The sequence below is a fragment of the Protopterus annectens genome, chromosome 2.part1, assembly GCF_019279795.1.
Source record: "Protopterus annectens isolate FY-2018-M chromosome 2.part1, PAN1.0, whole genome shotgun sequence".
Lineage (NCBI taxonomy): Eukaryota > Metazoa > Chordata > Ceratodontiformes > Protopteridae > Protopterus > Protopterus annectens.
Window position 1 is genome coordinate 1,221,011,438 of NC_056729.1, and position 20,846 is coordinate 1,221,032,283.

Below are 20,846 nucleotides of genomic sequence, written 5' to 3' on the forward strand. Positions count from 1 at the left end.
GAAAAGCTGTAGAAGTAGCAGCTGCTCTAGTAGAATGACTTCTAATGGTTCCAGGAAACTGTTTACCATAATGAGTGTAACAAAATCTGATCCCATAAGCAATCCATTTGGAAATGGTTTGTTTAGAAATAGGTTTTCCAAGTGAACTGGAGGCAAAGGAAACAAACAGTTGGTTAGACTTTCTGAAATCTTTAGTCTTGTCCAAGTAAAATCTTAACTGTCTGTGCACATCCAATGAATGCAAAATCCTTTCCCCTTTATTTTGAGGATTTGGAAAGAAAGTAGGAAGGTGAATTGTCTGATTCAAGGCCACTTTCGAAATCACCTTAGGCATGAAAGTAGGATTGGTCCTCAAGGATACTCTGTCCTGATGGAAAATAAGGTAAGGTTCCACAGCCATAAGAGCTTGCAACTCTGAGACCCTTCTGGCAGAGGTCAAAGCTAACAAAAGAACAGTCTTCCAAGATAGAAACTTAATATCTGAAGATGCAGCAGGCTCAAAAGGAGGCAAAGTAAGTTTTTCTAAAACATAATTAAGATCCCAGGCAGGGACCGGAGGGGTCCTTGGAGGCCGCAAATTCTTAGCCCCCCTCAAAACTGCTTCACCAAAGGATGTGAAAAACAGGAGGATCAGAACTGAAATGCGAGATAGCAGAAGCATGAATCTTAATGGAAGAAAATGAAAGTCCCTTAGATAAAAGCTCCGAAGGTAAAGCAAAATAGAGGTGAGATCAGGAACCTGAGGATCAGAACCTCGGTCCTGCATCCAAATAGAAAACCTCTTCCATTTAGAGGCATAAGATTTCCTAGTGCTAGGCCGTCTAGCTTCCAAAAGAACATCCAAAACTTGTTTGGGAAGACTAGAGGCAATCAAATTCCTTTGAAGAGCCAAGCTGCCAAGCAAAGGGTCTTGAGGTTGGAATGTAGTAACTGACCCTGATGCTGGGACAGAAGCGAAGGGTTCAGTGGAAGAATCCAAGGAGGCCCCGAGAACAGGAGCTTTAGAGTCGGATACCAAAACTGTCGAGGCCAATTTGGAGCAATCAAGATGAGGAACTTGGGCTTGTCCTGCTTTATCTTCAGTAGTACCCGAGGCAGTAGAGGAAGAGGAGGGAAGGCATATGCAGACAGACTTCTCCAACTGAAAGACAGGGCATCCACTCTCCATGCTGTTTTGTGGAAGGACCTGGTGCAAAAGTGAGGCAGCTGATGATTGAGATGGGATGCGAACAGATCTATCTGGGGACATCCCCAAACTGCAGTAATCCTTTTGAACAAGTTGGTGTCTAGCATCCATTCGTGAGGATCGAAAATGTTTCTGCTCAGGCTGTCTGCTAAAAGATTTTGTTTTCCTGGAATGAATTGAGCCTGGAGATGCAGATTCAAATTTAGAGCTGTGTCCCATAAACTCATAGCCAGTCTGCAAAGGGGGTAAGAATGAGATCCCCCCTGCTTGTTGATGTACCACATGACCGTGGTGTTGTCTGTGCGAATTAGCAGAGGCCCTGGTTGTAAAAGGTGCTTGAAGGCCAAAAGGGCATTTTGAACTGCCAACATCTCCTTCAAATTGATGTGCCAGTGAAGATGGTCCTTTGTCCAGGTTCCTTGCTGGCAATTGTCTAGAAAATGTGCTCCCCAAGCATAATCCGAGGCGTCCGTGGTTAGGATTTGAGTAGGTTGAGGGAGACGAAAAGGTTTTCCTTCGTTCAAAATGCATGCCTGGACCACCAGAGGAACTCCTTCTGGAGGCAGGGGATCAGAGGAATCAGAACATCCAGATCGTGATAATGCTGTGACCATACACTTTTCAGATACCATTGAAGCTTTCTCATGTGAAGCCTTGCGTTTGGAATCAACAGAATGCAGGAAGCCATGTAGCCCAGAGCCTGCAGGAATTTCCTTGCAGTGAGCTGAGATAGAGTTGCCAAGGAGTTGAAAGTAGAAGCCAGCTGAGTTTGTTTTTCTGGAGTGAGGTAGGCCCTTTGTAAGGTTGTGTTTAAGAGGGCTCCCAAGAATACCATTTGTTGAGAAGGGATCAAATGTGACTTTTTTATGTTCACTGAGAATCCCAGTAAGAGGAGAAGACGTTGAACGAAGTCTAGGTGTTGAAGCAGAAGATCTTTGCTGTCTGCCTGAATAAGGCAGTCGTCCAAATAGGGGTAAATTTGAATCCCCTGAAGTCTGCAGTAAGCCACTACTGGTGCCAGGCACTTGGTGAAGACTCTGGGCAGTAGATAAACCAAAGGGCAGAACAGAGAATTGAAAGTGCCTCGAACCTGCCTTGAACCTGAGGAATTTCCTGCGTTCTTGTCTGATAGGGATATGCAAATAGGCTTCCTTTAAGTCCAATGTCACCATCCAGGCGTCCTGAGAGAGCATTGGAAGTAACTGTTGCAGAGTGAGCATCTAGAACTTTGGAATTTCCAAAAAGGTGTTTAACACAGAAAGGTCCAGAATAGGTCTCCAAGAGTTTTGTTTTCTGGGAACCAGAAACAGCCTTGAATAAAATCCTTTTCCCATTGCCAAGAGTGGAACAGGCTCTATGGCCCTCATGGCCAGAAGAGCATCCACTTGAGTTAAGGCCTCTGACCATTGAAGTTTTGGCAGATCTGGCCAACCGTGAGTCCTTGGCAAAGTGTGAAAGTGGAACTTGTAACCTTTTAAAATCACATCCAATACCCATTTGTCCTGGGTAATATGAGTCCAATTCCTGTAAAAAAGAGACAGTTTTCCTCCGAGAGGGGCGTCCAGGTAAAGAGGTCCTGAAGCCCAACCGAGAGAGTCATTGAGTTTGTTTTCTTAGAGATTGGGATCTGTCTTCTCCCCTTCTAGGTGAAGAAGCAGTCCATTGTCTAGATCTGTACGAGGTCTGGCTTTGACCACGACCTCTGGAGCGTCTATATCTTCCCCTTTGAGGCCTGTCAGACGTGGGAAAGGACCAATTTTTAGTGGGCCAATTCCTGGAAAATCTAGGAGGCTGAACCTGCAAGAAATCTATTACAGTCTGCATGGACTTTGCCTTTTCTTCCATCTTTTTAATAACTTCCTCAGCCTTAGAACCAAAAAGAACATCATGTTGAACAGGGGCATCTAATAACTTAGCCTTAACCTGTTCAGGCAAACTTTGTTCACGAAGCCAGGCATGTCTCCTAATCACAGTACCAGAGGCAGCAGCCCTGCAAGAAGCATCCAAGGCATCAAAACCACAATGTAAGCTATGCTTGTTAACCTGTTCAGTAGCATGCAAAACATCCTGAAGTTCCTTATCCTCTGCACAAGCAGGTACGGAAGCAAGCTTTTGCTTTAAAACAGACAAAAGAAATTGCTGGTATTTAAACATATGAAACTGGCAATTTAATGCCCTTACAGAAAGGGTAGCAGAAGTATATACCTTTTGCCCCACCTGTCTAAAGCACGAGAATCCTTCTCAGAGGGAATAGGATTTTTAGAAGTAGCAACCTTAGCAGCCTTAGAACCCTGAGAAATAGTTTCAGGGTCTGCAGAAGGATTTTTAAATAGAAATAAATGAGAGTCAGGAACCCTATAAAATCTATCAGGCTTAGAAGGAGCAGGAGGCATGGAATCAGGATTCAAATTAGCCTCAGAAAAAGCATCATCCACAATGTCCAAAACAGGAGGGATAGCTAAAGGCCTATGCTGAGGAAGAAGAAGAAATTCTCTAAGCCTCTTTTTGGAAGCAGAATATTCCTGTCCTTCCCAATGAAAATGTTCCCTCATCTCATGCAAGGTATCCCCAAAAGAAAAATCCTCAGGCGGAGAGGCCGAGGGCAAAGATTCCTCAGCATCCGAATCCTCATAAGGGGGAAGGAATAGTCCTGATCAGAGGAAGAAACAGAAGAGACAGAGGCCTGGTCAGAAGAATCCAGAGTAACATCCTGTCGAGGCCTTTTCTCAGGAGGGGGGTGAGAACCCCTAATCATTGTAAGCAAGTCTTCAGCCATCCTCAATAATTGTTTTTGTGTCTTGGGAGTGGATTCAAAAGCAGCTTGAGCTGAAACTTTAGACTTAGAAGGAGTCTTTGTCTTTGCCTTTGAAATAGTAATGTGAGTAGGCCTGAAAACCCCCTCAGAAGCCGGTACCTGCACAGCGGTTCCGGACCCATCTGAAGGAGCGGCGTCGAAGGTCCTGCAGCAGTTAAAATAGTGGGCCTTGATGGCTCCCCATGGGAGTCCGTATCGGCCATCGGTTCAGAAGCGGCGGATGACAGGGGCTGCAAAAGCGCCTCACTGACGACAGCTGAACCGGACGCTGGCTCCAGCTGCAACGAGTCCTGTTTGGACCTCGGAGGCCTGTCTTTATCTTTGTGCTTCTTTTGAACTCCGGTAGTATCGGACGACATTCTGTAATTGAAGCGTCTGCCAAAATAATTTAAAGCCCAGTCGTACCTGCGTTTGATAGTACGAGAGTTGAACCTGGCACAGAACCGACAACAAGAAACGTCGTGGTCAGGGCCTAAGCAAAGTAGACCGTAAGAGTGGAAATCTTTATGAGGTATTTGTTTCCCACACGCTATACAATTATTAACTTTTTCTGACATCGGAGGAACAAGAAAAAGATTCCCCAACGGGGTACTTAGCTTTGAGAAGAGAAGTAACAACTTCGGACCAACAACCAAGAATGCTGTTCGAAAATCGCCAACCAACGTTTTGCGAGCTGCTTTCCACCTCACGGCAAGAAAGACTGGAGAAGATGGCGTCGGCTGAGGGCTATGTACCAAGGCGTACTGACGTCAGGATACTAGCTTATACAGCCGACACCGGACCCAGACTTTGGGATTCTGGCCGACCTCGGGCTGCCTGCCGGCAGGAGCACCCTACAGTTATGACTGCAACAGTGAAACACGAAGAACATCAGTTTACAATTAGTAAATGATCATGCTTGGTGAAAGTATGTACAGAACTCCAGGTAGCAGCTTCTAGAATATCCCTGGTAGGAACACCTCTGAGAAAGGCTGCAGAAGTAGATGCAGCCCTGGTGGAATGAGAACGGATTCCCTGGGGAATAGGTTTTCCATGGTGCTTATAGCAGAAATTAATGCAATAGCTTATCCATTTAGAAATGGTTTGTTTTGAAATAACATTCGCCTCTGCCCCTGCAGCAAATGCTACCAGCAATTGTTCAGATTTTCTTCAAGATTTAGTCCTGTCCAAGTAGAATCTAAGTTTTCTGTCCACATTGAAGGAATGCAAAATCCATTCCCCTTTGTTCTGTGGATTGGGAAAGAAGGTTGGCAAATGAATGGACTGATTAAGAGCCACACTGGAAACCACCTTGGGCATGAAGGACGGATTGGTCCTCAGAGATACCCTGTCCGCATGAAAGATGATGAAAGGCTCCACTGCCATAAAGGCCTGTAACTCAGATATCCTTCTAGCTGAAGTGATTGCTAAAAGAAAGGCTGTTTTCCAAGAAAGAAATTTTAAGTCTGCAGTAGCAGCTGGCTTGAAAGGAGGTAGAGTGAGTTTTTCCAAAACAAAGTTAAGATCCCAGGCAGGGGTAGGAGCGCTCTCCTGGGTGGTCTCAAGTTCTTAGCCGCTCTGAGATACTGCTTGGGCAGGGGATGAGAGAAGAGGGGTGGTTCTGTGTTATAGTGAGCTAAAATAGCTGAAGCGTGGATTAATAAAGGAAAAAGACAGGCCCTTGTGAAGCATCTCAGTTAAGTATTGCAAAATCTGAGGTAAATTGGGCACTGCTGTGCTCATCCCTAAAGATTGGTTCCAGGCACAGAATCTTTTCCATTTGTCAGCATAAGATCTTCTAGTACTAGGTCTTCTCGCCTCCAAGATGACATCCATCACAGGTTTGCTGAGGGATGATAAGGGTGAATTTAAGTGGTTAGCCAGGCTGCAAGATTCAATGTTGGAAACTGAGGGTGCAGAATTTGGTTCTCCTGCTGAGACAGCAAGGAAGGGGGTCGGAGGCAGGTGCATGGAGATATTTGTGAGACACTGCACAGGAGTGGGTACCAGTGTTGGCGTGGCCAGTCTGGAGCAATCAAAATCATTCATGGTTTGTCCTGTTTGACTTTTAGCAGAACTTTGGAGAGCACAGGCAGAGGGGGAAAGGCGTAAACTGATAGGTTCTTGCAGCTGAAGGACAGAGCATCCACTTTCCAGGCTTTTTTGTGGGGAGTCCTTGTGTAAAACTTGTCCAACTGGTAGTTCTGGGGGGAGGCAAATAGATCTATGTCTGGGCTCCCCGATTTGCTTGTCAACATGTTGAAAATCCGTGGTTCCAGTTTCCAATCGTGTGGGTCCATGACATTTCTGCTTAGTCCTTCTGCCAGTGTACTCAAGATTCCTGGCAGGAATGGAGCTTGTAGGTGCACTTGGTAGCTCAAGGCTGTGATCCACAATGCCATGGCTAGACTGCAGAGGGGGTAAAAATGTGTACCCCCCTGCTTATGTACCACATAACTGTCGTGTTGTCCGTCTTTACCATTAGTTGTCCTGGAAGAATGTAGTCCTTGAAGGCTGTCAGAGCATTCTGTACAGCAAACATTTCTTTTTGATTGATATGTAGGTGCATTTGATTTGGGTTCCATTTGCCCTGAATGCACCTTCCTGCCAGGTGAGCCCCCCCATGCATAGTCTGACGCATCTGTAGTTAGGGTTTGGGTGGCAGGGGGTAGTGTGAATGGCAGTCCCTTGTTTTGGTGGCAGGCCTCTGCCCACCATAGGAATTCCAGGCATAGGCAAGGTATGATAGGAATCATTGTTTCCAAGCTGTGACAATGTTGACTCCATAGACCTTTTAAGTACCACTGTAGTTTCCTCAGATGCAGTCTTGCATATGGAATTAGAAGAATGCAGGAGGCCATGAACCCAAAGGCTTGCAGTATTTGTCTTGCAGATAGCAGGGTTCTTGTGGCCACTTGTTTGAAGTAAGTTACCAATTGAATTTGTTTCTCTGACATGAGGAAAGCCATCTGGGCAGTTGTATTCAAGCTTGCACCTAGGATTGTAATCCGTTGAGAGGGTACCAGTTGTGATTTCTTTTCGTTTATGGTGTACCCCAGACAAGTTAGAACCCTTTTAACAAATGCCAGATGATTTAGAAGTATGCCTTGATTTTCTGCCTGAATTAAACAATTGTCCAGGTATGGATATATTTGGATATTTCCTTGCCTGCAAAATGCAATAACTGGAGCCAGGCACTTTGTGAATACCCTGGGCGTAGCAGACAAGCCAAAGGGCAGTGCAGAGAACTGATAATGCAAGTAGCCTGCTTGAAGCGTAGGTATCTTCTGCAAGATTCCATGACTGGGATGTGCAGGTATGCTTCTTTTAAATCTAGAGTTGCCAACCAGGCATCTTTGCCTAGCATAGGAAGTAACTGGTGCAGAGTCAACATCTTGAATTTTGAAATGTCCAGAAAGGTGTTTAGAGTAGACAGGTCCAGAATTGGACACCATGATTTGTCTTTTCTGGGTACCAGAAAAAGCCTGGAATAGAAACCTTGTCCCTTTTCCTCTTCTGGTATTGGTTGAATAGCCCCCATGTTTAAGAGGGAAAGTACTTGTTTTTGAGCCTCTGCCCACTGATTTGGGGGCAGGTCTGGCCACCCGTTTGGTGTTGGCAACGTGTGGACATGAAATCTGTATCCCTGGGACACTATATTTAAAACCCATTTGTCCCGGGTTATAAGCTCCCAGTTCTTTGCATGAAGAGCAATCTTTCCCCCCCCAAGGGGGGTGGCTAAAAGTTAAGTGCTTGGAAATTTTAAAAGGAGGTCATTGAGACTGTTTACCATAGGGGGGTGCCCTATTGCTCAGATCTGAGAGTCCCCTGGGACTGAAAACCTGGTGCTTTTGGTGCGTCTGGGTTTGGCTTGAGAGGATCTGGAAGGGGCTAGAAAAGACCAATTCTTAGTAGGCCAGTGCCTACTAAATCTTGCAGGTTGCACTTGTAAGAATTCTTTAACAGTTTGCACAGATTTAGCTTCATCTTCCATCTTTTTTACAACTTCTTCAGCCTTATTGCCAAACAGACAGTCCTGATTTAAAGGAGTATCCAACAATTAAGTTTTAACATGATCAGGCAAAGATTGCTCCTTAAGCCAAGCATGCCTTCTAACACAGACCCAGTCACAGCAGCCCTGCACGAGGCCTCTAAAGAATCAAAACCACATTGTAAAGTATGTTTTCCAACTTGTTCAGCAGAATGCAATAAATCCTGTAAATCTTTATTTTCCACACAGTCAGGAATCAACATAATTTTCTGTTTAAGCAGTTCAATCGTATGTTGTTATTTTAAAATATGAAATTGGCAGTTTAAAGCCCTGATTGCCAAGGTTGCAGAAGTATAAACCTTCTTACCCCATCTAACCAGCGCCCTGGAGTCTCTATAAGAAGGGGTAGGATTTTTAGCTGTAGAAGCCTTAATGTCCTTCGGCCCCTGAGAAATGGTTTCTGGATCTGCAACAGGATTTTTGAAAAGGAACTTGTGGGACTCAGGAACCCTGTAGTATCTGTCAGGTTTACTAGGAGCCGGAGGCAGGGAATCAGCGGTCATACTGGATTCCAAAAACACATCATCAACAATGTGTAGTACAGGAGATATGGCCAAAGGCCTATGCTGAGGTAGAAGAAGGAAATCCCTAAGCCTCTTTTTTGAATCAGAAAATTCCTTACTTTCCCAGTGGAAATGCTCCCTTAAGGTATGTAAAGTTTCCCCAAAGGAAAAATCCTCAGGAGGGGAAGCAGAGGGAATGGAATCCTCTGCAACAGAATCCTCATAAGTAGGTATGGACAAATCCAGGTCATTAGAAGAGTCAGAAGAAACAGAAATCTGATCAGAAGATTCATAATCAAACTCAGCCCTAGGCCTCTTGGGGGGGGGGGGGTATGGGGGTTTGACTACCCCTGATTAGAGTAATTAAATCTTCAGCCATTTTGATCATTTGTTTTTTAGGCATAGGGGCCTGAACATGTGGCCTGGGCGTTACATTAGATCGAGATTTAGACCTTAATAATGAAGGTGGAGTCGGTTTAATATGCAAGTCTGTAGGCCTGAATACACCCTCAGAAGCCGGTGCCTGCACAGTGGCTCCAGACCCATCCAAGGTAGAGACATCTGCGGGTTCCATAGATGAAGCATCTTGCGGCATAGCGGACTCCGAATGGGTCTCAGTAGAGGCCTGCGAATCAGAATTAGCGGGTATCAGGGGCAGCAAAAGCGCCTCACTGAGTACCAGCGAACTGGCGACTGGCTTAGGAAAAGTGTTGTCGGCAGTTTTGGACCTTGGCGGCCTGTCTCTGTCTTTATCTTTGCATTTTTTCAGAATCCCGGGCAGTTGGATGGCTAACCGATGACATTTCTGGATAATTAAACAGAGAACCGAAATACTTAGAAGCAAAAATGTACCCAAGACAGACAGTGCGCTGACTAAATAAAGCACAAAACTGACAGCAAGGTATGTCATGGTCAGGGCCTAGGCAAGGAATACAGTACGAATGGAAATCTTTGTGAGGTATTTGCTTTCCACAAGTAATGCAATTAACTTTTACTGACATCGGTAAGGAGCAAGAAAAAGTTTCCCCAACGGGGTACTTAGCTTTAAGTTTAAGACTTCGGTTCTGAAACTCAAAAATGAAAATTTCAGGAGTCGGCCGACCGGCACTTACGAACTGCTTCTGCTTCAGGCACCGCATGGCAAGAAAGACGGATGTAATGGCGTCGGATGCATGTTTTATACCCCTGATGACCTGACATCATGGAAGAAGGGACAGCAATCAACACAGGACCCAAGACTTTATTAATCAGGCCGACTGAGGGCAACCTGCTAGCAGATTACCCGAATGTAATGATTGCAACAGTGAAACACGAAGAACATTTGTGAGAGATGCACTTATATATCCAAACTGGAAGCCATGCACTCTCAAGCCAAAACTGGAATAGCTGGTCAAGAGGAGGTGGTCAACACCTGCACCACAAGACATACAACACATAGCCCTCCAGAACACCCACCATCACAGCTCTCACATAAAAACACAAGCCACACACTCACCTTCGCAGAGGCTCTCAATATAAATCTACTCAAACAGCAGAGACCTCCAATGCAGAAACAGAGTCAACCACCACAAACCACAAGACACATAGCTCACCTACACAGTGTGCCCCTCAACGGAAGCCCCAAAGGCAAAACAGCTTGCCCAATACACTAATCACGGGTGACTCAATAGTGAGGCACACTGATGTCCAACTCACTAGGTTGAATAAAGAGAAGGTAACAGTCAGTTGTCTATCAGGTGACAGAATCCGACACATAACACATGCACTCAGGTCTCTCCACAAGTACAAGTATGACTCTGTCACTGTCCATGTGGGTGTGAATGACCTGAGATGCACCTCCCTGGACTAAATGAAAAGGGACATGGAGGAGCTCTCAGATTATGTGGCCCAGGCAGGTATGACCCTAGCCCTGAGCAGCATCCTGTCGTGCAGAATGATACTGCAGTACAAGCAGAAAATGATTGACTTCAACAATCGGCTAAGTTTCTGGTGTCAATCGAAGGGGATCCAGTATCTGTCTGCTTAGGATGACATGACTGATGGACCTCGATGCTTTGCCAGAGATGGCCTGCATCTGTCACCCCTGGGTTTCCGGATACTGGCTAAGGCACTTGCCAACCCTATAGGGCCCTTTTAGGAGATGTTCCAAAGACCAAATTACCACCGTAACAGCTACAAATAAATGCAGTCTAAGGGTCATGCTGCTCAACGCTACAAGTCCAAATCTCAAGATGCACTTGCGCGAAGCACTCCTCAAAATGGAGAACATAGACATTTGTGCTCTAATGGAGACTTGGTTTAAAGCAGCAGAAAGCACCTCTGTTCTACCAGGCTATAACTCATTCCACACCTTTCAGCCCCAGAACATGGACGGAAGCTCCAAAGGCGGCGGTGTCTTCTTTCGGCTCCATATTCATAAAGGATATGCACAGCTCCAGACTAGTAGCCCAGCATAATGCATCTGAGATACTTCGGGTACAACTAACATTGGGTAAGACGGCGATTCAGGTCGCAGCCTGCTATAGGTCCCCAACCATGTCCCAAGACTCTCACTCGACGTTCCTAAGCACCCGGGAAACTATTAGGGTCCAACCCAACACTCTCATACTAGGTGACTTCAACTACCACTCCATCAACTGGGAAAACTACTCATGGACCAATACACTGGCCCAACGCTTCCTGGAATTCATCAATTCCAATGCCCTGGACCAGCTCATTTGCATGCCCCTCTACAGGAAGTAACATCCTTGACATGGTTTTTACTAACATGGGCAACCATTACTCTACATCAATAGTCAATTCCTCCCTGGTTAGATCCGACCACAAACTAATCACCATGGAAATCCACATCTCATCCACACTCCCCCGCAAAGGTAACCACCATGAAAAACTTCTCCATAACTGCCTTTTGGCTCCTAAAAACAGAGGTGGCTAACTTCAAGGCACCTATGTCAATGGAAAATAGATGCCGGACTGCCGAATCATACACCGATGCACTGTACAAACACGTACATAAATGCATGGAACTAGCCATACTCAACAGAACCAAGATGCTTTCCTCCAAAAAAAGGAACCCAATCTGGTGGTCCCCTGCCATGAATAAACTCTACAACAGAAGGAAGAAACTGCTGCAGAAAAAGGTGAAGCCCCAAGACTGGAAAAACTCCCTTATTAGCCTCAACAAAAAGTTGAGATCCTGCATCAAAACCTCTAAAGCCACCTATGAAGGCAGAATTGCAGCAGACACTAAAAACAACCACAAAGCCTTCTATAGTTAAATCAAGAATATCCACGGCAATACCCAGGTTTGCTCTGAGTTACTGCACAAGGGTACCTCCTATACTGAGCCAACAGATATTGCCAACATACTGGCTGACAGATTCAGTGCCAACTTTACTCCCCCCCCCCAAAAGGACCAATCACAATACCGGAGGAATGCCAGGCACCCAGCATTACTGCAGCACAGGTTAAAGCTGCATTGTCCAAGGCCAAGAATACAGCTTTCATGGGACCCGACAATACCACTGGATGTGTTCTACATGAACTACAACGTGAACTGGCACATGTGTGTACCATGTTCAATCACAGCCTCACCTCAGGCTTTCTCCCTACTGAATGGCGCACTGCTACAGTCTTCCCTCTCCATAAAAGGGGGAGCGACTACAGACCCTGGGAATTATCGCCGCATTAGCTTGACAAGTCTGACATGTAAAGCTATGGAGCACATCATCATGGACCTAATTAACAAGGATATAGGGAATCTCCAAACTCTAGATCCCAGGTAATATGGTTTTGTGAAAGGAGGATCATGAATGCTCAACTTGGTGGACATCTTTGAGTCAGTCACCAGAGCTGTGGATGAGGACAAGGCAGTTCATACAGTCTACCTCAATCTGGCCAAGGCATTTTATACCATTTCTCACTCAGAGATTATTGATAAACTCACCAAACTAGGCATCAACCCCTATACATCACTAGGTGGGTTGCAAATTTTTCATATCTAGATGCTTAGGATTTCCCTCTCTCTTCCCCCTTGGCTGACCTGGTGTGACTCAGTTTGAACTTCACATTTACCTACACTAACAAACTGCAGCTCCTGAATAATGGTGTCTACAGGATTGCAATTGGAAAACACAACAAAAATTGTTTCTCCCAGCAATTAATCAGAGTAGGTTACACACATAAAAAGCATTTAAGTTCTCTCTTACAGTGCTGTGTAATTAAGCAAGTCACCATTTTGGTCAGCCATAAAGCTCTTTTCAACTTGAGTGTTTGCCTCCTTCCCCTGTAACTGAAGTACACTGACTCTTACATTTGTCTCTCTGACCCTAATTTTTACAGGTATAATTTACACCTTTCTGGCTTTCTAACACTCAGACATAGATTCCTGTTGAAAGTTTTACTTACTTGTCTAACAGTTGAACAAGTAACCCTTGTAATAATCCTCAAAATTGTAAACTGTTGGTCTGTCTTTCCTGCTAAACATCAAGTAAAATTAAAGTGCTTAAAGTGCTGAGTGCAAGTAACATTGCAGTGCTGAGTGCAGATTGTAGGCCCTTACATTCAACTTACCTGCGGTGTGGTGTCAGTCAATCAAGGTATTCCTCTAACCACTCCTGCTGCCTTCTCTTTTCCCCCTACCCACCCTTTCCTCATACAGGTTAAACTGCTACAACTTAGTACAGGCATTAGTTCATCCCTGCTCCGCTTGCCCTCGCTTCGCTCAGGCTCGATTCGCACCCCACCCTTCCCCCAAATCCCTCCTGCCCCTGGTGCTGCCACATGTAGTGGTATTAGACCACACCCCACTTTTTTAAACCAATCAGTAACAACTTGTCACTCAACAGCACCACCCTCAACTTGATACCACCAGTCCTCCAACTCTACTATTGCTTTTGCCGAAGTTTCAAGTCCCATTCAGTAGGTATGCTATCACCCAAAATAGTCTTATTAACTCTTCTACCCCTTTTACTCATCCCATATCTCCTAACCGCCTACGAATATCAGGATCACCCAGGTTTCCACTACCCTAAATTTCAAACATCCATCCCATCTACAACAGATAATAAAGCACCCTTACTCCCCCTCATGCTTACCTCCTTAACTCCTAAATACTACCATCTTACTAGACCTAGTTACATTAGTCATAAAACTAGACACTATTACAAAACTTTATTCAAAATCTTAAAACTCATACTCAAGATACACTACAACCTCACAAAGGATGGCAACATCCACCAAAACCCTGGTCCATCCCCACCTGTTGGCCCTAATCCCCAACTATATCCCCTACCACCATAGCTTCAACAAATAGACCTCCTGGCTCACTGCTGGCCTGCCATCTAAACATTAGGAGCATAAATAACAAAACTCAGCACCTGCATGCCCCCTTAGCTTTACATTCCCCAGATATATTATGCATAACAGAAACGTGGCTGAAGCCTGCCACCAAGGACCATGAGATTAGGCCACCAGGGTATAGTATGTTTCGACTAGACCGAACCACCAGAAAGGGTGGTGGGGTAGCCATACTTTACAAGTCTACCCTATTTGTCTGCATAGACACCCAACAACCACATCAGTTTAATAATGCTGAAATTCTCATCTCAAAACTACAAATTAACAAAAACAAAAATGTAAACATTGTCTGTGTCTACATTCCCCCAGAGAGGAAAACAGAAACCTTAGAAGACTTCTTATATTGGTTATCCAGTAACCACCCCCAAGAAACAATTGTTCTTGGGGATTTCAACATTGATTGGAACACTTGCTCTTGTGAAACCCCCACAACCCACATAAACCTATATGGATTTACTCAAATCATACCTCCCCCACCAGGACAGGAAAACCCAACAACAAGGAAAGTACCCTAGACTGGATACTCATCAATATCCATCTTCAATCTTATAAATCAGGCACTTTGCCTGATGACCTAAGTGACCACTCTCTCACCTATGTAATCAAGCTCAAAGTAGACTGCTCCTACCAACCCACCTATAGAACATTAAGAAACAACAAGAATTTTATTCTCACGAAGCTTCAAAATGAACTTAAGGCATGCAAATGGTCAGTGCTAAAAAGTCTCCCCTACATGAAGCAGTAGCATACTTAAACACCAAATTCCTTGCTATTCTTAACTCCCATGCTCCCAGCTGCTCTATTAGAACCAAAGTTAATATTGCACCATGGCTTTCTAAAGATACTAAAACCAAAATTTCACTCAGAAACAAAGCATGGGCAACCTACCGAAAAACAAAAGCCCCACTTGATCAACTAAGATTCAGACAGCTAAGGAATGACACCAAAAAATCCATAACCTCAGACAAAAATAACCACTACTACCATCTACTGCAAAAACACCATAACAAACCTCAAAAGTTCTGGGCAGGAATAAACAAACTACTCCACCCAGGCCAAACCGCCACTCCACCCCCCTCAGCTTCCCAACAAAAATCCTGAGTAGACATTGGCAATAACTTCAACAGTTTCTTCAGAGACTATCCAGTCTCTAGCAAGCCAACTCTCTCCCAATGGCTCTAATTCTAATGTAGCCACACCCAGTACCCAAACATACTTTACCTTCCAACTTTTTCCTACTCAACTTATTCATGCCCTACTTAAGAAACTAAGACCCACCACCCTGGCTGCCAACCTCCTCCCAGCAGACTATCTGCAAAAGGCTGCTGACACCATAGCATCCCCATCTCTATCTTGATCAACAGAGCTATATCTGAAGCTACTGTACCCACTATACGGAAAATATCCCATGTCATACCTCTCCATAAAGGAGGCAGTTCCACTGAAATGTCAAACTTTAGACCCATAGCTATTCTGTCACCTCTAGCTAAAATTATAGAGAAGTGTGTACACATATAGCTCATGCACTACCTCACACAGAACAAGCTGTTGTCCAACTTTCAGCATTGCTTTAAGCCACACCACAGTACTACTTCTGCCCTCCTCTCTTTCTCCAATGTCATTAACCACAACCGCAATAATAACAAACTATCCTCAGCACTTTTTCTAGATCTAGCCAAGGCTTTTGACATGGTTGACCACAAAATTTTTATAAATACCTTGAAGGCCTTCTCCTTAAACAACCATGCACTCCAATGATTTCAATCCTACCTGCAGGGCAGGCAACAGGCAGTCCTATGGCAGGACAAGCTACCATCTCACCTACCCATCACATTAGGTGTCCCCAGGGCTCGATACTAGGACCCCTTATTTTCGCCATCTTTATCAACGACCTTCATTCAGTCATCCCAGATGCTACCTGCATTCAATATGCAGATGACTCCACCTTATTTGTTCTGACACCTCACCAGCTACTTTATTCACATCAACCCAAATTACCTTTAATACAGTAGAAAAATGCCTCTCCAATCAACATCTAATCCTAAACCCCAACAAAACTAAGTTGCTCCTCTTCTCCCCCACATGCAGGACCTCCCTGCCAAACTTCAACATAACTGCTAACAATGGCACTATCATCTCCCCAGAAGCCCAAACTAAACTACTGGGTGTCATAGTTGATAACCTGAAGTTTGATGCACGTATCCATTAATACAAAACTTGGCTCTTTACAGAATCAAACCTTTCCTTACCCCACTAGCTAGAACTTTTAGTTATGTACTTACCATAACTTCGGATGTATGGGATCCATCTCGCCTACATTCATAACAGATGGGTTCGGAGCCGATCCATCGGCTCCGACTCGGCAACTAATACACTAGCACGAAGTCTCTCATTGGCTGGGCTACTCCCTATCCCAGGATGCACTACACCTGCTTCCCCAGATCTTGTTTGTTCGCTTTCATACATCCATGCAAACACAGAAAAACTAGTAGTCACTATAACCAACTAAAGTTCTTCAAGAAAGATCCCCAAAAAAAAGGACTACAGCTCCTCTAAATCCGAATGGAAGGGGGAAGGAGGGTGGGTACTTATGAATGTAGGCGAGATGGATCCCATACATCCGGGTTATGGTAAGTACATAACTAAAAGATGTAATGGGATCCTATCTCGCCTACATTCATAACAGATGGGACAGCGTCCTAGCACCTAAATCCCGGGTGGCTCATTGGAAAACACTCCTGAGAACTGTGGAACCAAAGGAAGCCCTGCCTCGAGAAACCACATCCAATTTGTAATGAGAAATGAAAGTGTGCGGAGAATTCCAGGTTGCCGCAGCACAAATATCATCTATTGATAACTTGGAGTGAAAAGCTACAGAAGTAGCCATTGCCCTGGTAGAATGAGCCTTGACTGGAAAGGGAAGCTCTTTGTTAGCCTGTGAATAAATAAAAATGATACAATCTTTAATCCATTTAGATATGGAGGTTTTTGTTACTGGTTGACCCAATTTGTTCATTGCAAAGGAAATAAACAATTGATTTGATTTCCGCGTGTGAGCGGTTCTATTCAAGTAAAAACGCAGTTGTCTATGTACGTCCAATTGATGCAAGGTATATTCTGCGTTATTAGAGAATTCTGGGAAAAACACAGGGAGTTCTATAGTTTGTTGAATACAGAAAGAGGAGGCCACCTTTGGTATAAAGGAAGGGTTTAATTTCAATGACACTCTATGCTTGTGAAAAATCAAATAGGGAGGATCAGAACAAAGAGCTTGAAGTTCGGAAACTCGCCTGGCAGAAGTTATGGCCACTAAAAAGGCCGTTTTCCAAGACAGAAATTTTAAATCACAGGTAGCAGCTGGTTCGAAAGGATGGGCAGTTAGGGCAGCAAGAACCATATTCAAGTCCCAAGGGGGGACAGGATGAGATAATGGAGGCCTAAGGAGCCACGCCCCTTTAAGGAAAGCCTTACAAAGTTTGTGAGACATCAATGAAGGTTCAAATGAGGCATGAAAATTAGAGATCGCCGCTAGCTGAACCTTAATGGTAGAAACTGAAGAGCCCAACTGAAAAGGGGAGGCCAGAAAATTCAGAACCTCCGATACTGGTGCAGTGAGAGGGTCTATACCCCGTTCCTGAGCCCAGAAGGCAAACCTTTTCCATTTGCTGGAATAAAGTTTGATAGTGGAAGGTTTATGAGAAGACAATATGTGGACCACGTCCGGAGAAAGAGCATTGTCTCGGACTAAGGATGGAAGTGGAGTAACCATGCTGCCAACTTCAAGGACCTGAGAGACGGGTGAAGCCGTCCTGACTGATGAGTCAGCAGGTCTGGCACTGGATCCAGAAACCATGGACCTTCTATCGCATGCCTCTGTAGGAAAGGGAACCAAACTTGATGAGGCCAGTGCGGGTCAATCAAAATCATCTCGCTCTCCAGGTAAATGGCCTTCTGTATCACCCTCGGTAGGAGGGGAAATGGGGGGAAGGCGTAGAGAAGACCGGAGGGCCAAATGTGGGTCAGAGCGTCCCTGGGAATCTGTCCCTGAGAAGGGAACAACGTGAAGAACTCTCTGCATTTCGCATTGTGAGGGCTGGCAAACAGGTCGCAGCAAGGAAGACCCCATCTGTCTAAGATTTTCGCAGTTACTCTCTGGTTGAGGGACCACTCGTGGGGTAAAAGAATGGTCCTGCTTAATCTGTCCGCAATCACATTGGATTTCCCCGGTATGTGCGTTGCCATTAAAAGCGGTTGGTAGCTACCGCCCAGTGCCAAAGTCTCATGGCTTCTCTGCACAGTGGGTAAGACCTGGTTCCACCTTGCTTGTTTATGTACCACACCACCGACATGTTGTCGGATAGGATAGCAATCGGGCCTTGTGGGAGAGCGTGATGGAGAGCTTGGAGTACCAATAGTACCTTTCTCATCTCCAGGACATTGATATGCAAATGCGTTTCCTGGATCTGCCATGTGCCTTGGACCGACCTGTCCAGGTAATGACCCCCCCACCCTACCTGGGAGGCGTCCGTAGTCACAGTGGCAACGGGACGTTGAGGTATAAAGGGTCGCCCCTGGTCGAGATTGGATTGGAGAAGACACCAACGCAGATCTCGACGGCAACTTTCCGTGATCATGATTAAATGGTTCAAGGGATGTTCCTGATAAGACCATTGAACCGACAGTAGCCATTGTAAAATTCGCATGTGAAGTCTGGCCAAGGGAACTAAAAGTATGGTTGACGCCATCTAGCCCAACAGTTGTAGAATCCGATGGGCCGGGGCTCTTAGTAGGGGAAGACAGGATTTGACTTGATCTTGTAGGACCTGAATTCTTGCTGCCGGTAAAAAGGCGCGCATTCTTTTTGTGTCTAAGTCTGCGCCTATAAAAGTAATACGCTGAGATGGCTGTAGTACAGATTTTTGTAAATTGAACGTAATCCCTAAGAAACGGCCCAAGGTGAATGTGGCTGAGCCTGGAATAGTAGATGCTCGGAGGTGGCAGTAAGGAGCCAGTCGTCTAGATATGGAAACACTTGGAATCCCAGACTTCTCAGGTGAGCAGTTACCACTGCCAGACACTTGGTGAACACCCTGGGGCTGTGGTGAGACCAAAGGGCAGTGCTCGAATTGGAAATGACTGACTCGAGGCGAAGCGTAAGTGTCTCCTGGACTCTTGAGCTATCGGAATGTGATAGTAAGCGTCCTGGAGATCTATGGAGCACATCCATGCATCTTTTCCAGCAAAGGAAGAATAGATTGAAGAGTGACCATTCGGAAGTTGGACTTTTTTACAAAACGATTCAATGAACTGAGGTCCAAAATGGGCCTGAAGTCCCCTGTCTTTTTTGATACCAAAAATAATCTTGAGTAAGTTCCTAATCCGATCTGGTCGATGGGGACAGGCTGGATGGCTCCTTTTTCTAGCAGCTTTGAAACCTCTAATGCTGCCTGATCCCGCTGACTGGGTGGTACGTCCGGGATTTCCCTTAAAGAAGGGGGGGGGGGGTTGTTGAAGGGGATGTTGTATCCTCCGGTAATAATGCGAAGCACCCACTGATCGCTTGTTATGGATTCCCAAGCTTGTGGGTGCGCCAAGAATCGACCCCGACTGGCTCGGAGATGCACAGTCGGGCAACAACTCAGGGGCGCTGGTTGTATGAAGAACCACGAAAGGAATCGCGGTCTCCGGAGTTACGGGGGCCTCTGCCACCTCTGGGGCGGCGTCTTCCAGAATTCCCCCCCCCCTGCCTCTGGAGGGGGAATCACTGGGTGGAGTAGGGAAAGACTTCTGAGATTTTCTAAACCACATTTTCCCTCCTCTCTGAGCCTTGGGGTAAGGCCTAGAAGGAGTGGAAAATCGGGCCCCAACGGCAGTCAAAGTCTTGCCCTCCTGCTCGCACCGAGTTAGTGTGTCCTTCACCTTGGGTCCAAACAAAGATGACCCATCAAAGGGAGTCGTGAAGGAAGACTTGAAGGCCTCCGCAAACGAACACAGGCGTAACCAGGCGTGTCTCCTGAGGGCAACGCCTGTTCCCGCTGCTCTACTCGCCCCTTCGGCCGCATAGGAAATGAGCCTCATGGACGAGTTAACAATAGAAAAGAGGGTAGTCATCTGGGCGCCAACAGTCGGGGCCAGCGCCTCAGGTAGATTACCAACAAGGGAGTCATTTAGCTCTTTGAGGAGATCCCTTTGGAGCCACGTAAAATGACATAAGTAGTTCAGCGACCGTAAGGTAAAGGCCGCTGAAGACAGGGTACGCTTCCCGTACCTATCCATGCTCCTGGAATCCTTATTAGGAGGATGAACAGACGTTGAAGCCTCTGCCACGTCCTGCTGTGTGGCAGAAGCCACCACCAAAGCATCTACAGGCACACCCTTTGTGAGAAATTCCTTCTGGGGGGGGGGCTGACAAAAACTTATTGGGCCTCGCAGGCACCGGTTCCACAGAATCAGGGTGTTCCCACGCCCTTCGAGAAACCAAATCAAGGAGTTCATCAAAGGGCGGAGACACCCAGGAGGCGGAAGGCTGGGCCCCAAAGGCCTTGAGGAAGACTGACTCCTCAGCTGAAGGGGTTTTGGCTTGCCAGTCACCTCTCTGTCTCAGAATCTCCAAGATATCTGAGAAGGAGATATCATCCGAAGATGATTTGGGGACCCTTCTGCGTCATCGAGGTCAGTATCCGATGTAACAGACTCATCTTGGGAGTCTATGTGCTTCCTCTTACACAATTTCTTCCGTGGGGGTTCGTCCGAAGCAGTTTCGGATGGACCACCCGGAAGAAGGGAACCCCCGTTGGGGGTATCCTCAGGCCCTGGGGCCCCGCTGCCGGGGAGCTGCAACACAACAGAGGCACCAGTCTCCAAATCTAGGGATGGTGAGGTAGAATCTTGCTGAACCGGCAAAGGCATGGCCAGCGCGCTCCTCATGGCCTCAAAGGCCGGACCTCCAGAATC

The 20,846-nt window shown here is 45.9% G+C and overlaps 1 protein-coding gene across 1 annotated transcript in view; it reads right to left on the reverse strand.

Moving 5' to 3' along the window:
- ATAD2B (ATPase family AAA domain containing 2B) overlaps positions 1-20,846 on the reverse strand; it is a 4,508,062-nt gene that overhangs the window by 618,885 nt on the left and 3,868,331 nt on the right. The window lies entirely within an intron of this gene.